Source organism: Leptinotarsa decemlineata, unplaced genomic scaffold (genome assembly GCF_025532065.1).
Source record: "Leptinotarsa decemlineata unplaced genomic scaffold, Ldec_3_MD MMD2_P_RNA_scaffold_6, whole genome shotgun sequence".
NCBI classification, from domain to species: Eukaryota; Metazoa; Arthropoda; class Insecta; order Coleoptera; family Chrysomelidae; genus Leptinotarsa; species Leptinotarsa decemlineata.
The window spans coordinates 6,108,985-6,129,024 of NW_027412533.1; the positions used below are offsets into that span (position 1 = coordinate 6,108,985).

At 33.7% G+C, this 20,040-nt stretch overlaps 1 long non-coding RNA gene across 2 annotated transcripts in view; it reads right to left on the reverse strand.

Annotated features, from left to right (window-relative positions):
* LOC141480094 (uncharacterized) overlaps positions 1-20,040 on the reverse strand; it is a 50,067-nt gene that overhangs the window by 5,837 nt on the left and 24,190 nt on the right. The gene's annotated exons all lie outside the window — the stretch shown is intronic.

The following is a 20,040-nucleotide window of genomic DNA, read 5'->3' on the forward strand; positions in this document are numbered from 1 at the left end:
TATTGCGTTCCAGAGAGAAAAAAGTGATATTGCAAGTGTTTTTACGCGATATTTCATTCGAAAACTGATGTACAGATATGTAAGTACCTGTGTTAATGTATTATTTCAATCCCGAGCTTATTATAGTAGTCCAAAACATTAAATTCAAACCAGATTTTTTCGCCGGTAAAGTTTGAGGTTAGAATTGCGTCATCTTTTTTACCTACGTGTGGATCAGGGCAAGATGATCGGGGCATAATGGGATACTATAATCAAGACTGATAATCAAGTGACTGAAAAAGTTAAAAAACAAATAAAGAAACCTGGAAAAAAGACTGCAAAGAAGAGTAAAAAGTCAACTGACAAGGAAAACCTGCAGAAAATGCGTCAAACCAAAAGGTGCAAAAAAGAAACTGAATTGGAAGATAGTTCATCCCAAGAAGAGGATGATGACTGTACTTGCATCTATTGTGGGTACTTATACTTAGATTCAACCGAAGGTTGGGTCATCTGCGGCGTGTGCCACGGTTGGGCGCATAATTCATGTGCCGGAGTAGATGAGGAAGATGAAGAGGCACACATTTGTGAACGCTGTCTACCCGATTAAAAAGCGTATATATTCGTTTTGCCCCACAGCGTTTCCCATCTTACCCCAGTTATGGGGCAAAACGGGAAATTTGCCGAGTTTTTTTTTTCATTATTTGCCAAAAAAAGTTCTGTGATTTTGCATGCTACAACGTTTAATTATAAGAGAGAAATGTATAATGCTTACCTCTTTTGTTAAAGAATGTTATTAAAGAGTTTAATTTTCCTTGTATAACGAGTTTTGTCTTAGCTATCTCATCTTGCCCCAGTCTCGCCTATATATATATATATATATATATATAATATTTTTGGCCATTTTTTTTTCAAACAGATTTGTTCGTATACTATACTTAGAGTTTTACTAGGGTTAGTATGGCTGTGTTCTGTTTACTAGGGTTAGTATGGCTGTGTTCTGTTTGTTGCAGAATATGTTAATATTTGTGAGTATAAAAGATTATATCATGCACATATTTTTGTCTAAGATCTAAAATTTTTTTGTTGGGGATATATTTTTTTATTATAAATTATTTTTAATATCTTGACAAAAGAAATAACATTTTTATATTTTCATGAAAGTAATTAAAGAAACAAATTCAAAAGTAAGTACCGACGTGCGAAGGGAAAATGGAAAACCGTGAGAGATAAAAAGTCGGTTGTGTTAGAGAAAGTTATTTTTGCAAGAGCTGATTTGATTGACATTTTAAATTCAGGAAATTCCTATTGGTTTCAGAGATATTAAAAAAACCGAAATTTACCAGCTTCGTTTTAATTTTTTTTATCATTATTTGAAAATATATAAAGTTTTCGTTGTCACTTTTCAAGCTGAACAAGATGGCGGTTAAAGATTTTTATCCGACATCTCCGAGAAATCATCACCACTTTCAATTTTTTATAAGAACCTAAAAAAAATCACCCCACATAAATTATCTCGTTTCTATCTGATGCATTATATGTGAATTTATATGGAATTTTATGAATATCAAAACAATATTCAAATGAACATCTAAAATTGCATACTTATTTTACATACTTACTTTTGTCAAGAAAACTCTTGACAAAATAATTACAGAGACCGTCTTGTAGAAGTAGGAAATGACTCTATAAAGCCCTGAAAAACTATTAATGATATATTGACCAAAGAAGAAATTTCACCAATTAAATCAATAGTTTCCAAAAACAATGAACAAATAATAACAGATCTTATCAAAATAGCCAACAACTTCAAAGAATATTTTATCTCTGTTAAAAAAGATTAGTCAAAAAAAATTAATAGAAACATGTAATATTCAGAAAAAAAATGGTGTGCAACCACTCATTGTTCCTAAACCCTGCAAAAGAAAATAAAATAAAGGAAATTATTTCTCAACTGAAGAACAAAAAAGCTCCCGGGATTGATAATTAGAAAGCAGAAACCCTAAAACTTGTCTGGAAATACATAGCACAATCACTTACCTACATAGTCAATAAATCATTAGAACAGGGATATTTCCTTTATCTTTCAAAATGGCAGTGGTCACACCTAACCACAAGAATGGAAATAAGAGTGATGTTTCTAACTACAGGCTTATTTCATTAACAACTTGCCTAGCAAAATATTTGGAAAAGGTTATTCAAAGAAGAGTCAATAAGTTTCTAGAAAAACACCGTTCACTGTCAGATTCGCAGTATGGTTTCTATCAATTCTTAGATGAATCGACACCATCAATTGATGTCTTTATAGATGTGAGGAAAGCTTTCGACACTGTAGATCATAATATACTTCTAAAAATCCTTGAAGATATAGGAATAACAGGTATACCACAAGATCTTTTCACAAGCTATCTGATGAATAGAAAACAATCTGTTGACAAAGTGACAAAGTGAGTGATGAAAAGAACGTATTGTGTTGTGTGCCTCAGAGAACGGTGTTAGGACCAATATTATTCAACATATACCTCAACAATCTTTTTTTCCTGAATACTTACTCCAAAATCATTAGATATGCTGCATTCAGTAGCTATAATATAGCCCTGCCTACATACGAAATTGTTCTCTCCGATGTGGCTGAGTCAGATAAAAATGTTGTTCGATTATAGGCTATTATAAATAAACTTTTAAAAAGCATTCTAGTTAACATTCAGTAGCTATAATACAGACCTGCCTGCATACGAAATTGCTCTCTCCGATGTGGCCGTCATCAGGAATGTCAAAAAATTAAGTACCTAGGTATAATCCTAGAAAGTCATCTCAGATGGAACCACCACATTCATTACTTGGTGAAAAAGTTACGATGTATTCTAGTATTCTATGTAAATTCAAAAGTATGTCCAGTATTCTCAATTTTTAACAAAAAATAATGATATATAAAAGTTTAGTAGAATCACATCTAAATTATGGCATCATTGGCTGCCCATCTGCATTTTTCCTCGAGGTAATGCGAAAACTCTTTCCCAGATGTATTCTGTAAAGAGACTATACCTACCCAAGCGACCTCCTATACGAAGAATCCGAAATATTCGATCCAGGGCAGCTTTTCTTTATTAGTATAACCACAGCCCAATACATGCACAGAAATGAATTGATCATTTTGGACCATAAATATAACACCCGTCACAAAAAAAAACTATAGTGATACCAGTCATAAACAAAACAGTTGGTCAAAAAAATACTTAGGCCCAAAACTTTTCAGCTCAATACCGATAAACCTGAAATGCGAGACAAATCCAAAAATGTTCAAAAAAAAACCTCAAAAAATATATCATACTTATACCCCGTGCAGAAATAGCTGGAAAAATAGAGCAACAACATGATATTCATCAAGCTTCAATGTAGTACATCTTCCAAATATATCTTTCTTCAACTAATATTATGAGTCAGTGTCATGAATTCTAAAATGGTTGCGTCATGTATGTTCAACTTGATATTAATACTTATGAGTTCTCTATGTATGTCTTGATTAACTGTAATCGCGTCCTTATACAATTTTTTATCCCTACATAAAACAATATGAATAATATATCTCTATTACTGTTTTCCATTACGCCACGTATATTCTTCCCGAATCTACTGTACTTTGTCCATTAATCTATATACCTTAATAACTTGAAATCGTTCCAATACAAACAATTATGAATTATACGAGGTCTTTTACGACGAGCGTTCGTTAGGAATATATGGGGAACGATTCGAAATTAAATTCGAAATTTTGTGGTAGTGGGTTTTACAAAATTGTCTTCATAACTAAAATATTCTCAACTTCTGGTCTCTTTCTGTTATACCGGAAGTTGAGGGCAACTTCCTTATTTCAAATGAAACACTCTGTATCTCATTTTGTATGAAAATGCCTATACCCAAATTTGTTAGTTTTCGACATATTATTTTGTTTTCTAAAAAATTTTACAGTGACAGCACCAGAATGTCAACCTAAAATACATCCCTGGCAAGAATGTATATCATTCGAAGCAATACCAAACTAAGAAAGCTTCGAAAACAAATGAAGTTACAAAAAATTTGTCAAAATTTGATGCGATATAATTGACGTGTATTTCGTAGTTTTCTATTTGTGTGCAAAATGTTTCTTTTGGGGTATTCTAATGAAGATTTCGTGAATTTAATAATCATTTATGGTGAATGCAATAAGATAATGGACGTGTTTTTGCAGAAAGATTTCCAAATCTACATAGACCCAATAAAAATATTCTGAGAAGACTTCTAAGAAACTGCCGTGATTTCGAATCTTTTTCGTCTGTCATCAACAAAAAAAAAACCACTCGTCAATAATGAGGACATCGAAATTTTAGTTTTGGCCTACTTCACAGCCTATCCAGAAAATTCGTTGAAAGACGCAAAAAAGTCACTTAGAATTTCATGTTCGTCAATAAACCGGATTTAAATCAAACATAAGTGGCGTCCCTTTACATATCACCAGGTTCGAAATCTGAAACTTGACGACTTACCTGCACGAGTGGAATTCTGCGAATGGTTTCTTATCAAGATACAGGAGGATCCTGAGTTCATGAAGAACAAGATATGGACAGATGAAGCCAAATTTGCCAAGAATGGTATGTACAACCGCCATAATAGTCATTTTTGGGCAGCAGAAAATCCAAAGCTCGTTCGTTAGAGCAACTTCCAGGATTCATGGAGTTTTATTGTTTTTTGCGCTATAAAGGAATTCCGAATTTTATGTTTATATCTTTATGAAGAGAATTTGAATAGCGATAGATATTCGCATATAATTAGGAATGTGGTTGGTGAATACATAAGGCATGTTTCCGAACAATACCGTTTCAAGTTATGGTATGAGATGGATGGAGCCCCTGCATATAGTACTGATACCGTTGCTGGGTTGTTGAATGGGATGTTCGAAGATCAGTGGCTTTGTTACAATGGGCCATTTAAATTTCCTCCTCGCTCTCCAGACCTGACGCCACTGCTGGGGATATATCAAAGAAATTCTTTATGCGGATCCTGTGAGTGATGAAGAAAACATGAAACGAAGGGTTCTAAGAGCTTTCAATGATTTGATTCCTGACTCCATACAGGAAGCTACAAATAGAGGTATGCAAAAAAGTATATATTCTTGTTCACAACAAAACGGCAATGTCTTTGAACATCTGTTGAAATGAACCACAATATTATTTGAATTCAAAGAAATTAAGTTAGATTCTAAAATTACAGTAAAATCTAACCTTAAAAAATATAAACAAAATAAAATTACTGTATTCGATATCAATAAACAAAGATATAATTCATCTCTCTAATAGTATTTTATTTCAATCCATCCATTTTCATGTTGAGTTACCTTTTACCAACGACAGAGTTGATATTAGTTCATTTTTTTTCAAAGCTTTCTTGGTTTGGTATTGTTTCGAATGATTCACATTTCAAATATTTACCAAAAACGGATATATCTTGCCAGGGGTGTATTTTAGGTATAGGACATTTTTCATGAATTTAATATCTTTTTTTCGTAGTATCCAAAAATAATAGATTAGTGTATGGTTTCCATTTGAAAAAACCGTGTTTCATTAGTTTTCTCGATGTTATGTTTCAGGTGGAAATTTAGACCACCCTGTAAATTATTTTCGAAAATTCGATGGACCTGTTCATGACTTGGTCAAGGTGTGATTCTGTGAAATTTCACATTTTCAACTGTTACTCTCTATGAATTATGATTTTATCGCAGTGGTGATGTAACTGTCAAATTTTTCAGAAAAAAAAATAATATCTCGAAAACTAACAAATTTGGGTATAGGCATTGTTATACAAAGTGGGTCTGAAATGTGCTGAGAAATTCAAAAATGTAATAAAATAGAGGGTGTTCCATTTGAGTGAGGAAGTTGCCCTCAACTTCCGGTAAAATGGAAAGAGACCGGAAGTTGAAAATATTTTAGTTGAGAAGGCCATTTTGTAAAACCCACTACTAAAATTTCAAGTTTTTATTTTGAATCGTTCTCCATATATTCCTAACGAATGCTCGTTGTGAAATACCCTGTATATATTATCCTTCCTTACACACAAGCAGTTCACTGCTTCTTAAGTTCTTGTTTTGTTTTATTCATATATTGTCTAAAAAAACTATAGTTGATTCCTTTTTAAATTCGTTTTTTTAAATCCGTTTCTATCTCCATTCCATCTATTACTTCATCTGATCTGAAATGATCCTTTCGCATACACTTACTGCAAGTTCAGACTCATTATTATTATTGATATATTTTTCTCTCAAAGTATTGTACTTTAGGGAGACAAACTCTCGTGGCCCCCATAACTAGCGATGTCGCGATGAAAGATTTCAGCTTTAAAACTGAGGCAGAGGACACGAAATTTCCGCTTTTTATTTTGCGAAATACACCCCCGGGGAAGAACTTTTAATGGAGGCGGATGAACATGAATAACAAAATAGGATGATATAATTTTCCATTCTGTACCGCAGGAAAAATGTCACTGCCAAGCGATTCTCGACATTCTTGAATATGATTTTTCAAATGAGCGAATTTACTGATGAAGTTTTACAGGATTTTGGTAACAGAAGGTTTTTGATTTCCCACTTCATCATTTTTAGGTATACAAAAATGTGGGAAACTTCCGAAGAGTTAAACTCTTTGCAAATATGTTACTTTCAGATAAAAACTGGAAGAAAAAGTTCCCCTGAAAAAATACAAACCGGATAGGGAGAATCTTAGAGAAAAACTAGCAAAGTCTAAAGTCAGCAAAAGACCCCAAATAACCTTTAGTAACACCCGGGTTAACTGGATTCCTTGTAGCTGTTGCTTCCAAGAAAAAAAAGATGTGTAGGTACCTGTTTTTCTGAACAAAGGAGAAATTGTCGACTCGGGCAAGCCAACAAATCAGCTGTTGCTGAACATGCTCTCAACAAAGAAGGCATTCATCTTACTTATCTCATTCATACACTATAAAAAATTATCAATATGAAAGGTCAACTTACTGTTAGTGAGGTTGGCCGTGTCGAAAATAATGTTAAATTTAAAACATTGAAACATGTCAATACAATAAACAAGTCACTAATTAAATATATACAGGGTGTCCCTGGACTTCCTCTTTTCCTCTCGGGAATATATAGATGGGGTCAAAATATCACCAGTACTTCATATAACTTTTTTTCCTAAAATCCTTCGTTACCAAGTAACGGGCCCTCGAAGTTACAAAATGAAAAATGTTTTTCTTTGATAACTTTTCAAGTGAATATTCAAAATCATCCAAATTTTGGTAATTGACTAAACAAATGAATTCCTTCGATGAGCTTTCATGCAGGAGTCAGTTGTTTTGCTACAAAGTCAGGAACGGACTACCCCCGATGGTCCACACCCCAAAACTTTGATGACAGATATTTTTCAATATTCTTCAACAAATTAAGGTTACTTGGACAATTTTATGAACAAAAGTACTCGTGTGGAAAGTCGATCGGAGCAACGAGTCTTGATAAAAATGTAGTTTCACTCGACGACATCAAACCCGCTCGTCCACCATTATTTGAAATGAGTAATTATCAAAGCAGAAATAATAATCATAACGTTAATTCAACAATATTTATCCTGATACGTCTACCATTATTCGAAAATATTAGTTTTTAAGGAAAATGGAAATGATAGGTAAAACGTTCATAACGAATTTTTATAATGCAAACACGTTTAACTAACGAAACTCAAGAGCCTCAAGAGCAAACAGAAATGAAAAATCCGCTACAGAAACTGCTCGATATGACCACCTTCTCTCTCTATACATTTTCTTAGTCTGCGAAGACACCCTCTCTGTACTTGAAATAGCATTCCAGGGTCGTTTCGTATGGCTTCACAATGTAATGTTATTCTATTCAACAATGCATCTCTTGTGTGAATAGGTGTAGCGTAAACAAGGCTTTTTAGATGCCCCCACAGAAAGAAATCCAATGGATTTAAATCCGGAGACCGCGATGGCCATGAATATGGCCCACCTCTACCAATCCATCTATTGTGGAAAATATGGTTCAGATGGTCACGCACAATCAAACTAAAATGAGGAGGAGCGCCATCATGCATAAACCACATATCTCTTCGGGTTTGCAATGGAACATGTTCCAAAAGTCCATTCAAATCGTTCTGAATGAACTCCAAATAACGTTCTCCATTCAATCGGTCCTGTAGAACGAATGGTCCTATAAGATGGTTTCCTATGATACCAGCCCAAACATTCACGTTGAATTTCCGTTGGTGTTTGGTTTGCAATATCCCATGGGGATTTTCTTCGGCCCATATATGGAGATTATGAGAGTTGATAACTCCATCTCTACTGAAACCTGCTTCATCAGTGAATAAAAGTCATATCCTCTCTTTGCCTATCCATGAACCAATTGGCATATTCCAGTCGTGCTGGAAAATCTTGAGGTGTCATGGCATGTACCTTCTGGATGTGAAATGGGTGGAGCAGTTGTTCCCTAATTATTCTATGAATAGTGGACTTGGATGTATGGAACTGTTCTGATAGATTTCTGATGCTCATTGAAGGATCATCAGCGACGGCTTCCAAAATATTTTCCTCCAATACAACGGTACGTACAGTCCTAGGAGTGCCCTCACCACCTCGTTTTGGCAAAACTGTACCTACAATAATATCGAATTAAAACAACGTGCTCAAATTAATTATCAATTATTACATACCTGTCTCCCTCAAGCTGCGATCGACACGCTCGAATGTTTCTCTTGACGGTACCGTTCGATTGGGAAAATGCTCGGAATACAGACGACGAGCTTCTGCAGCATTACAAAATGCTCGTCCATAAAATACATGCATATCTGCATATTCATTGAATGTAAACTGTTCGGCCATATCAAAAAAATTCAAAATATCCTATAGAATATTGACAATACAATGATAGTCATATGACAACGCACCACTCAACAAAACAAAATCGCATTCCAGTTTCTCATTTTTTATCAAAACTTTCTAAAAGGTTTTTTTGTCAATATCTGTGAAAGAAATGGAACATAATTATTCCCTGGATATTTTTCACCTGATCATGTGCAGCCGTTTTTGTAGTTCATTCGTTTGCTTTTTATTAGTATAGTAAATATTTTTTCCGATGTGCGTTTTTTCAGCTAAATTTAGATTCGTGTTAAAGAATTTCTCCCAGAAAATTATAATTATCAGTGAAACTCCTCAACAGTTTAGCTGTGAAGAAGAATTTGAAACATTCGAATATTGAGTTTCATGAGATTCAGATAACTGATCAACACGAAACGTGATTATTCCACACGTATTATGTACATACAAAATATGGAATGAATTCGATATTTCATAGTAGAGTAGCTTGTTAGTTTAAAAACACCACGAATCTACAGAACTTGATATTTCTTTTGAAAAAATATCTGCTATCACAAATGTGACTTAAACTTCCATATAGGTACCGTACTTTTTGTTTAAGACTTCATTTTAGCATACTTTGTATTATTCCTGTTATAAATGTTGTTGAATTAACGTTATCATTATTATTTCTGCTTTGATAATTATTCATTTCAAATAATGGTGGACGAGCGGGTTTGATGTCGTCGAGTAGAACTACATTTTTATCAAGACTCGTTGCTCCGATCGACTTTCCACACGAGTACTTTTATTCATAAAATTGTCCAAGTAACCTTATTTTGTTGAAAAATATTGAAAAATATCAGTCATTTCAAAGTTTTGGGATGTGGACCATCGGGGGTAGTCCGTTCCTGACTTTGTAGCAAAACAACTGACTCCTGCATGAAAGCTCATCGACGGAATTCATTTGTTTAGTCAATTACCAAAATTTGGATGATTTTGAATATTCACTTGAAAAGTTATCAAAGAAAAACATTTTTCATTTTGTAACTTCGAGGGCCCGTAACTTGGTTACGAAGACTTTTAGGAAAAAAAGTTATATGAAGTACTGGTGATATTTTGACCCATCTATACATTCCCGAGAGGAAAAGAGAAAGTCCAGGGACACCCTGTATATTGACTGCATATATATATATATATATATATATATATATATATATATATATAATATATATATATATATATATATATATATATATATATATATATATATATATATATATAACGGGTGTCCCACATTTTATGTGACAGGCAATATCTGGTTTGTTGAAGGAGATACACAAAAATGTTTCATACAAAAGTTTCAGGAGTTCATGAGAGCTATATTTTGATATAATTTTCAAATATACATGGTGTTTGGTGTAGGTGCTACAGACCAAAATTCCATTTTTTAAAATAGAACGCCCTGTATATCATTACATATTCAGATGCTACGTTAAATTCTGATATCATTTCATGTTTGGTTTTTGAAATTCGGTTACGGCGTTGTTGAGTTATTGCACTTTTCCTTAAATATAAAGTTTCAAAAAAACTTATTTACTCGTACACGATTCCAGTCTATATCTTTCATTAAATTGAACTAGACTACTACTGAATACAAACCATTATTCTCACCTCTACGATACGATATCGATATCAGTTGAATATAATATTGAAATTCTTGAGAATGTGACTAACTTGAGGGTGAATTGCTTTATATTACACAATTTCATCAAGTAGCTTATGCTTGTTGATGCCATAGTAACAAATGTTGTTGAATTGTATCTATTTGTCAGTTCGATTCAGTGATTCTTTGCAAAACAGTAACTGTGTTCTTTGTGCGAAAACTCCAGTATGCCTTTCTGGAAAATGTAAATATCGCAATCCATTGAGATTTTCATCGAAAAAGTAAGGTCCTATGATGCGGCCATTGAACAATCCACACCATACATTAATTCCCCAAATAATTTACTTATTTTAAAAATTACTTTCGCGGACCCAGTGGGGATTTTCTTGAGACCAATAGTGAATGTTATGTCGATTCACAACTCCATTATTGTGGAATCGCGATTCATCGCTCCACAAAATTTGATTGAATATGTTAGGACTTTCATGTAATATTACCTGAATACAAGCAATGAATTCAAGTCGTCGTTCAAAGTCCGTGGGTTTCAAACCTTGTACCAACTGAATTTTGAATGGGTGGTATTTATTTTCTTTCAGAATTCTCTGTACATTAGATTTACTCACACCGACTTCTTCTGCAAGAGTACGGATAGAAACATGTGGATGAATAATAATATAAGCCAACACATTGATCTCTAAATCTTCAGTTCTAACAGATCTCGTATGATGACGATGCTTTATAGTAGAAGGAAATGACCCAGTTCGCAATTTTTCTACAACTCTCGAAAAAGTCATTCGTGACGGAATGGGTCTGTCTGGAAAACGTTCTTGGTATAGACGTTGTGCTTGACGGCAGCACATATATATATATATATATATATATATATATATATATATATATATATATATATATATATATATATATATATATATATGTTGCAGGGTCCTGCAACAGTGGCGCGGTGTTCCATATCTCTATATAGGAAGCAGATAGGAATCTAATTTTCTATAATATTACCTTATTGCTCGAGCTCAACAAAATAAAAATATTGGCGGTCACACAGGGTGTTCGATTTTTTCTGGGCGGATCCCAACTGTGTCTTTTTAAATGGTAACCTATATTTTTTATCGCTTTTTCGGTTTCTTCATAGAAAATAAAATAAACTTTATGTATATCTGCACTTCGAAAATATTGACGGTTTTCGAGATATCTAGCATGACAGGTTTATTTTTTCCAATATTCGTCACTCAGAATATTTGAAATTATAAAGTGGTGCCAAGTCCGGTTGAAATTTTTTTTTGGTCGAATATTCTACATTGGTAACTCTCTCAAACGATATATCTGAAATCGACCTGTGATATACAGGGTATGAAAAACCGCTTGCCAAATATTGTAAATGAAAATTTGCAAAATCTTACTGGTTCAAACTTCTATTTTTATGGTCTTGTTGAGTTCTTGGGTATTTTCATTAATATATGCATATATTATTTAGAAATGGTATAGGTAAATACCTCACTTTCCTCCAACGCTGGTGTGTGTGGTGTGATATTTCTGCGGAGCTGGAACTCATAGATATCTTACTAGACTTGGCTGGACAGGTAGGTTTATTCACTGAATTTATTATTACAAATCAGTATTGACTACTATTCTGTTTACTTCTTAATTTATATACTATATATTTCAAATTTTAAGGAAAGAAAAATTTAGCGTGGCGTATCTTCCGTTGCCTCAAGAAGAATCCCGTTGTTGATAAAAAAATTGAAAATCTATCTCGTTCCCCTAGTTACCATCTATCAATTTTCACATATACAAATTTTCAACTTCTTTATCAGGAAAATTATCTATTCTACTAATTTAACATTGGCTCATTTTATAGTTTCGTATAAAAATAGTTAACCTCACTTTTATATAAATATAAATATTTTCCAAAAGCATCACTTGATGTCATTTTCTAAGGAAGTGATTTACAACAATAAATTTTGAATTTTACATCATTCCTAAATAATAACATTGTACCCGTGCGGAGCCGAGGCGGGTCACTAGTACTTGATGCAACTTAAAATTACTCTCCAAGAGTGACGAGTCATCCTGATTTCGTCCAGGTTTGGAGACCAGCTCCCCTACCCTTTTGGCTGATCATTGGCCTTGAAAGGGACCAATGGGTACACAACTGATAGATGACGGCATGAAGTCCTTAGACATCAGTGCCGCCCTTCACGGGATACCCCTACCTGGCTGGGGTGGGATGGATGAAAAAGTTATTCATCCTTTAACGGGGGACATGAGGGCCTCATTCGACAGAGTGTCGGGGCCTTCTATATCGGAAGGGGTCGTCTACAGCATAATCTGTGGCTTCCCTAACTAACGGGTTTTCATGAGTTTCTGTTTTTTCGAAAACTCTCTCATTCTTCGACTGAATGGACTGCCGAATGGAAGGCAGCTGCAAATCTCTGCGGATGGCTTCATTCCGCACGAACCAAGGAGCATTCACAATCATCCTAATTAGCTTATTTTGCAACCTTTCCAAAATGGAAATGTTGGACGAAGCCGCTTGTCCCCAGACGCCTGAAGCGTACATGATGACAGGCTTGAACATCGTGTTATAGATCGTGCGGGTTCCAAGTGAGCCTACGGTCTATACTCCCCAAGAGTATAGAGAGAGTCAATATAAATCCTGATTTCAATAGAAAAGAAGAAGCAATGAGCAATAATGACATCTGGCTACCTGTTCTTGAAGGTACACAAACAAAGTCAGGTAAGCCAATTAAGAGAAACCCAGTCACACCTACTGATAATAATAAAACCACCTTTGATGATGTCTACCGTAATAGTAGACGAAACGGCAGGCATAAAAACTTGCAGACTACGGCCAAAAAACCCGGAAAACAGCTTTCACATTATTATCAGTCTGTTGGTGTTATGATAATACGAGAAATATAAACACAAATGTCAACGTATACAGTCTGAATCGAGTATTGCATTTGGAAATACTGAAATGAGAAATGGAAAAAAATAATTTTCAAAAATATGTGATGGAATTGTTTCTTCAGACGTTTTCAATAAATCTTTTGAAATACACAAGTAGTACCTACATTGTATTGAACACGTCGGAAGAAGCTATTTTTTACACGCTTTATACTAGCTTCACCTGTATGTATGTATGTATGTTTGTTTGTATGTATCTGTATTGACAGAATTATTTGCATCATTGCTTGATCTATTCGCGGGCAGATGTCGCTGTACGTAACCTCCTTGATGGGTTTTTCAAAAGAAAATCAAAATAAATAAATAAAGATTAAAAAAACTAAAAAACACGCTTTAAAAAATCGAACTAAAAAGTTGAAATATTTTTTTTTAAATAAGCTTATAACAATAACGATCGAAACATACTAGTGTGTGAAAAAAGCATGGGCGCTTTGTGCCATATTTTTTGTATATCTAGCGCCCCCGCGTTTTTCACAATAATACTAGTATTTTTCGATCGTTATTGTTTTAGGCTTATTAAAAAAAATATTTTTAACATTTTAGTTCGATGTTCTTTAAAAGCGTGTTTCTTAGTTTATTTATTGGTCTAATGTCTAATAGAACACTTGTTTCGGTTTTATAAACTCTTTAGTGAATCACACAATTTAGTGTTACTTGAATAAAGACTAATGGTTCACTTTTACTCAACTTTACTTCACTTCAACTTTTACTTCATCTTTTACCTTTACTTTCAAGATAGTCATTTCAATGTAATCAATGACTATCTTAAAATTAAAATGAGAAATTCGAAATTGTATACCAGACACGTTTTCTTCAAAGTGGAATATTTACAAAATGGAAAAAGAGCTTCTATAAATAAGTCAGAAGTGATTCAAAGTTTTTTGGTTATCACCGTCTGAGCCAACTACATGAAATATCAATTTTTGAAAAGGTAGTGTCTGAAAGTAATCACATTAATATTAAGGAAATAACTCAGCAGTACCTGCATAGTCAAAACTTTCTAACAAACAAGTAGTAATATGTATGTAATCCACTTGAAATCTTGAATTAACTAACAATTTTGACTCTATCCAGTTGAACTCATATAGGGTCAAAAACTATGAAACTTTTCACCACCTATGAAGAATTTTCAATAGTCCTATTTCTATTTCGTTAAAAAACACATATTATCATGAAACTACTTCCAAGAACCGGAATCGTGGTGCAATTTTAAAAACGGGAATCATCTCAAGCAGCTGAAGAATTGTATATGAAAAAACTCTTTTGAATAACTTTTTTTGATATTCCTAGAAATAATCCCATATTTTATTCACCTTGATATTAAAATTTTACAACAGTGCGAATTAAGTGACAGCATTTTTTTGGGTTATCTTTCATCACGATTGAAGTAGACACTTAGGTCAAATTTGGAATGAAGTTATTCATGAATAAAAATCTAATGAATGTGTATTATTTCGAAATTACGAATATATGTTAAGACGGGGATTGAATCTATAATATGAATGGGAATAGCACAATTAAAATATAACCCAACCTAACCTAATCTTTGATTACTAGTAGGTTTATCCCTAGTACCCCATGCGCAAGCGCCGGGACCTGAACTAGGCAATGTCCATAAAAATTTTTCAAAACGAATACAAATAAATCTGTGAAACTATACTCTTTAATGTTTTTCAAGGACTATATTTGAACAATATTACTATAATATATACCTCCAACTATTTTGTGACGATATTATTTTTTCTTAAAGACAAAACACAAGCACTACAGGAATAACCTTAAGGAGCTCTAAAAGCGGTACCTGCGATTCACATTGAATTTGAATTATTGGAGATTGAATTCATTTGGAGAAATGTTATCTGAAAGTTTATTCCACATAAACGCAGTTCTCCAGATGAAAGAGTTCTTAAACAGAGAACTTCAAGGTGTACTAAGTTGAAGGTCAGAACGATGAACAACCACAGTCCGTCGCGTATTTCTGATATGTACCGCTCTTGAAAGTATCTATAGAAAAAAGACAAATCTTCAACCCTTCTTCAATGTTCCAGACTATCAAGGTTGCCAGTGATGTTTGCGTGTCCAATCAGGCGGATGGTTCTTTTCTGGATGGAATCCAGTAGCTTCGGGGTATGCTAAGGGGCAGAGCTCCATACATGAGAACAATACTTCAAAAAAGGTCTGCGGTGTGTACAGTTTTCTGGTTCAGAAAAGTGTTCCAAGCTTTCGAAAAGCAGCATTTGAACTTTCAGCGACATGATCGTGTATATTTTAACCTCCAACAATCTTATCCTGACATTATTTGTGGCATTGAATTGAACCTGGTGAAATTTGCGCTAATTCGAAATTACTTCTAGATCCTCATTAAGATAAGCAACCTGCTACTGCCGATGAAGATTTGCATCCGCAGCCGATATCCTGAAATCCAAATGGAATGACGAGACGAGTGTGCTGTCGTTCGCAAAGAAATATATTGGATTCTTAGTTTCTTCCATTAAATCGTTGATATGAAATAAATAGAGGGTTGGAGACAATATGAATCCCTGGAGAACACCAGCGTTGATGGTGAAAGTATTCGAGAGGTATTCATCGACGCCCAGTTACAGGGAACGTTTTTTCAGAAAGCAGGAGAGCCATACATTAAAATGATCCGACAAGCCATAGCATCGAAGTTTGGCCAACAAACCATAATGCCACATACGATCAAAGGCATTAGATAAATCAAGTGAGTATATGGCAGAAATTGAGTGGAATTGTACCCATTTCACAGTTTATTGAAGTTGAATTTAATTTTTTTGTTCAAGCTAACATGAAAATTTATTTTTGAAAAATCTTTTTGTTGAACTCTCTTTCATTTCAAAATATACCTCAGTAAACAGTGCTCACGATATAATGAAATAAACAATTGTCAAATGAATATGCCTGTGAGTAGAATTTGAAACCTTTTACGTGAAATGAATCTATTGGTAACTTAGTTAGCGAAACGCGCTTCGAGAAACAGTATTTCTGTTCTGCTGAGGTTCTCAATAGATTCAAAGTTTGAACTAGAATCGAATACGCCTGAAGGAGAATTGTATATTAAAACACTTGTTGGGATTTTGTGAACTGTTATGTGAAATCTCAAAACGAAGTGTTACTTTTTTTACAATTAAAACTACTCGGGGTTATATTATCGTCTAAATATTAACAGCAAATTATTTCAACTTCGACGGCAAAGCAAACGAATTCCTTTGAACCTCTTTAAATCATTCAGATCCGGAGAAAAATGGAAGATTATTAAATAAACTCGTGGATGCAGACTAGGCAATTAAAATATTTTTCAGGGTTCGGTTAACATCATTTTGTCTTTTCTTCGGGGACGTCTTGAAATACGAAGGTATTTAGTTGGTTTATTTACATATTAATGATATCTTTCCCAATTCCTCTTTCAGAAACGCGTATAGCTGCGTGAGGGAAAATATTGTTTTTATGAAACGGTTTTCACCCTTTTTCCTTCAAAATAATTTGAACCTGTGAAATGGATGTTTGCGAAATGAATTAGGAATTGAATGAATTTTTGAGATATGAAATTAGGGTATAACGTAATTCATCAATGTTTTGTCAAATAAATCAACTGAAGGAATAATGAACATTTAGATGTTTCTGTATGACAATCCCGAAATATATATTATTGAATCATTGAGAATTGTATCTTAATATGTAACAATAATTATTTCATAGTGAATGAGGCCACTATTTTGAAAATCTCATCATATTCCTTGTTGGGGTGAGTTTGGGGTGTCCGAAAAATAATTCACATTGCCCGATTCATAATAACAATGTTAATATACCAATGGTACATTATTATAATTGTGAATCGAACAAAAAAATGTTTTTGCCCCTAACCAAAGTCACTACAATAAATGATATGTTACGTTTTTTAGAATATTTTTCTGTTCAAAGATTTCTTTTGTATTGAGTTTTTTTTTCACTCATGTAATAAAACCAGAGATATAACAGAAATACTTCCAGTCTCAAACATACAAGTACAACACTGATATACGAAATTATTTTTTCATACATACAGGTGCAATATTATGAAAATGCTTGGAAAAATCATTTTGGTTTCCTGCTTATCCATCTTCATATGAAAAATGTTAAAAAAATTTCAAAGGAAAAAAACAACTGAGTTCAGCAAGACTCTTTCTAAACATGTGTAGATCATAGAAGTTACTACTGGAAAAAATACACCGAAACAATTACTTTCCCATGAATATTGAATTAAGTACAAGAAAAACTAATTTCAGAACATATACTATAAACAACTATTTATAAACATTGGAATAAGCAAGAATCACCTTTTTACATTCAGTTTGTACTCCAAACATTCGCTATAAAATTGAAACATATATCATTCATAGAACCGCTACACAATATTTATACAGTGCATTTCTTTAATGTCCCCCCTCCTTTTATTTTTTGAACACGTCAACTCAAAAAATTGAAATTTGAAATAATGGAATTAATTCATGAATACTTTATTTTGAAGTAAAATTGACGGATGAAACTTTCAAGATGGTGATTGGGCGCCATCTGGTAAAAAAAATTAAACAAAAAGGGGGTATTGTGACAAATCTTTATGAAGCTTCTGACAAATGCTTCACAACCCTAGGATATAATGTTGATATCTTCAACTATTACAAATTGGCGGATCTTTCAATAATTGCCTGTATACATTGACATTTAACTACATAATATGAGGTGATAAGCTTGAGGTCAGTTCAGAAGATGCTCGAAATGATTGCCTTAAAGTTCATCACATATGAACACAATAACGTCAATAGCTCTCTATATCCAATACTGAAGCATATTCAGTTTCATACACCTTTTGCTTCAAATAGCCCTATGAAAAAACGACCGGGAAAAGTAGTATCTAAATAGTTTCTTACTTGTCTGGAGTAATGTTGTGGTGCTCCATCTTGTTGGAATACAATATCCATATCGAATTCATTAGGATTCGCTTTGACGATTTCGGTGATGAGAGAGTTAACAGTAGTTTCTAGCATATTCAAATACAGTTCCCCTGTTAAATTTTGATCAGTAAATACAGGTCCTGCAATATGGTTTCCCAATACAACTGCCCAAACGTTAATTTTTTCTGGATATTGGGTATGTGTTTTCCGGAAAACGTGAGGGTTAATGTCATTCCAATAATGGCAATTTTGTCTGTGAACATTGCTGTTTAAAAAATGTACATTCGTCACTAAAACAAATATTGTGGAGATAGGTAGGATGCCTTGAAATGGTTTTCGTCATGATTACGCAGAATTCTGTTCTTGGATCAGGATCATTTTCAATTAATTGGTGTACCATTTTAATTTTGTATGGGTGATACCTATTCCTCTTCAAAAGTATCCACACAGTAGAATGAGATACCTCACAAACATTCGCGACGGAATAAGTAGGCTGTTCAGGATTTACCACCATCTCACCAATTATTTGCACTTGCATTTGCATTTGCATTTGCAGTCCTTCCGGAATGGACGGATGACCTGGGGACTTTTGGTTGTATACACTACTGGTAGTTGTGAATTTGGATACAAATTCCCTCAAATATTTTCTACAGATATGACGATTAGGAAAACGTTCATTGAAAATCCTTTCGGTCTCGTGAAAGTTACGCGTCGCACCGTAAATAATATAATCTCTTCCAATGGACGAGAATTGACCATTTTAGAGATTGTTGTCGTGGTACCTTTCTACAAGTAAAACTAGTAAAAATAAATGAGAATATTGTAACTGAACAATGATGTTCACTGTCGTACTGAAATTTTTTGTCGTTTTTATAAACAAAAAATAATTCAACAAACCTTGTCGGGTTGTTGGAATTGCCATATGGAAGATAAAAAGGAATATTTCTAGAAATATCGATATTGATGTGTTTATCTTCAGGGAATTATTAAATGTTATATTCTAGGATTGTGAATTATTCGTTAGGAGCTTCAAAATGATGTGTCACAAGACCCTCCTTTCCATTACATTTTTTCCCAGATGCCGCCCAGTCTCCATCTTGAAAGTTTCATTTGTCAATTCCACTTCAAAATGAAGTATTCATTCCATGCATTCCATGCATTCATTCCATCATCCCAAATTTCAATTCTTTTAGTTGACCCGTTCAAAAAACAGAAGGGGGGGACATTGAAGAAATGCCCTGTATAAAAGAGTTTCGACATTGAATTTCACTACATGACATACTGTCATTCTCAATGGCGTATTTCGAAGTTTCGGAATGAGAGATCTGTTTTATAACAACATTAGCACTTTTTGTCACTTTATGTCACTGAATGAGACAAATCTACCAAAGTTACGATGACAGTACATGAAAACATCCATACGTTTATTTGATTTAACCAAACTCCAGAAATTTCGTTCAAATTGAAAGAGGAAAAGTGGAAAAAGGAAGAGACTCGTTTTTGGGAAAAACTTTTTTGACTTTCTAATTCTCCATCTAAGAAAGCAATTGAGTTTAAAATATACTCTTTACGTAGATCTGTTGATCTATATATATAATT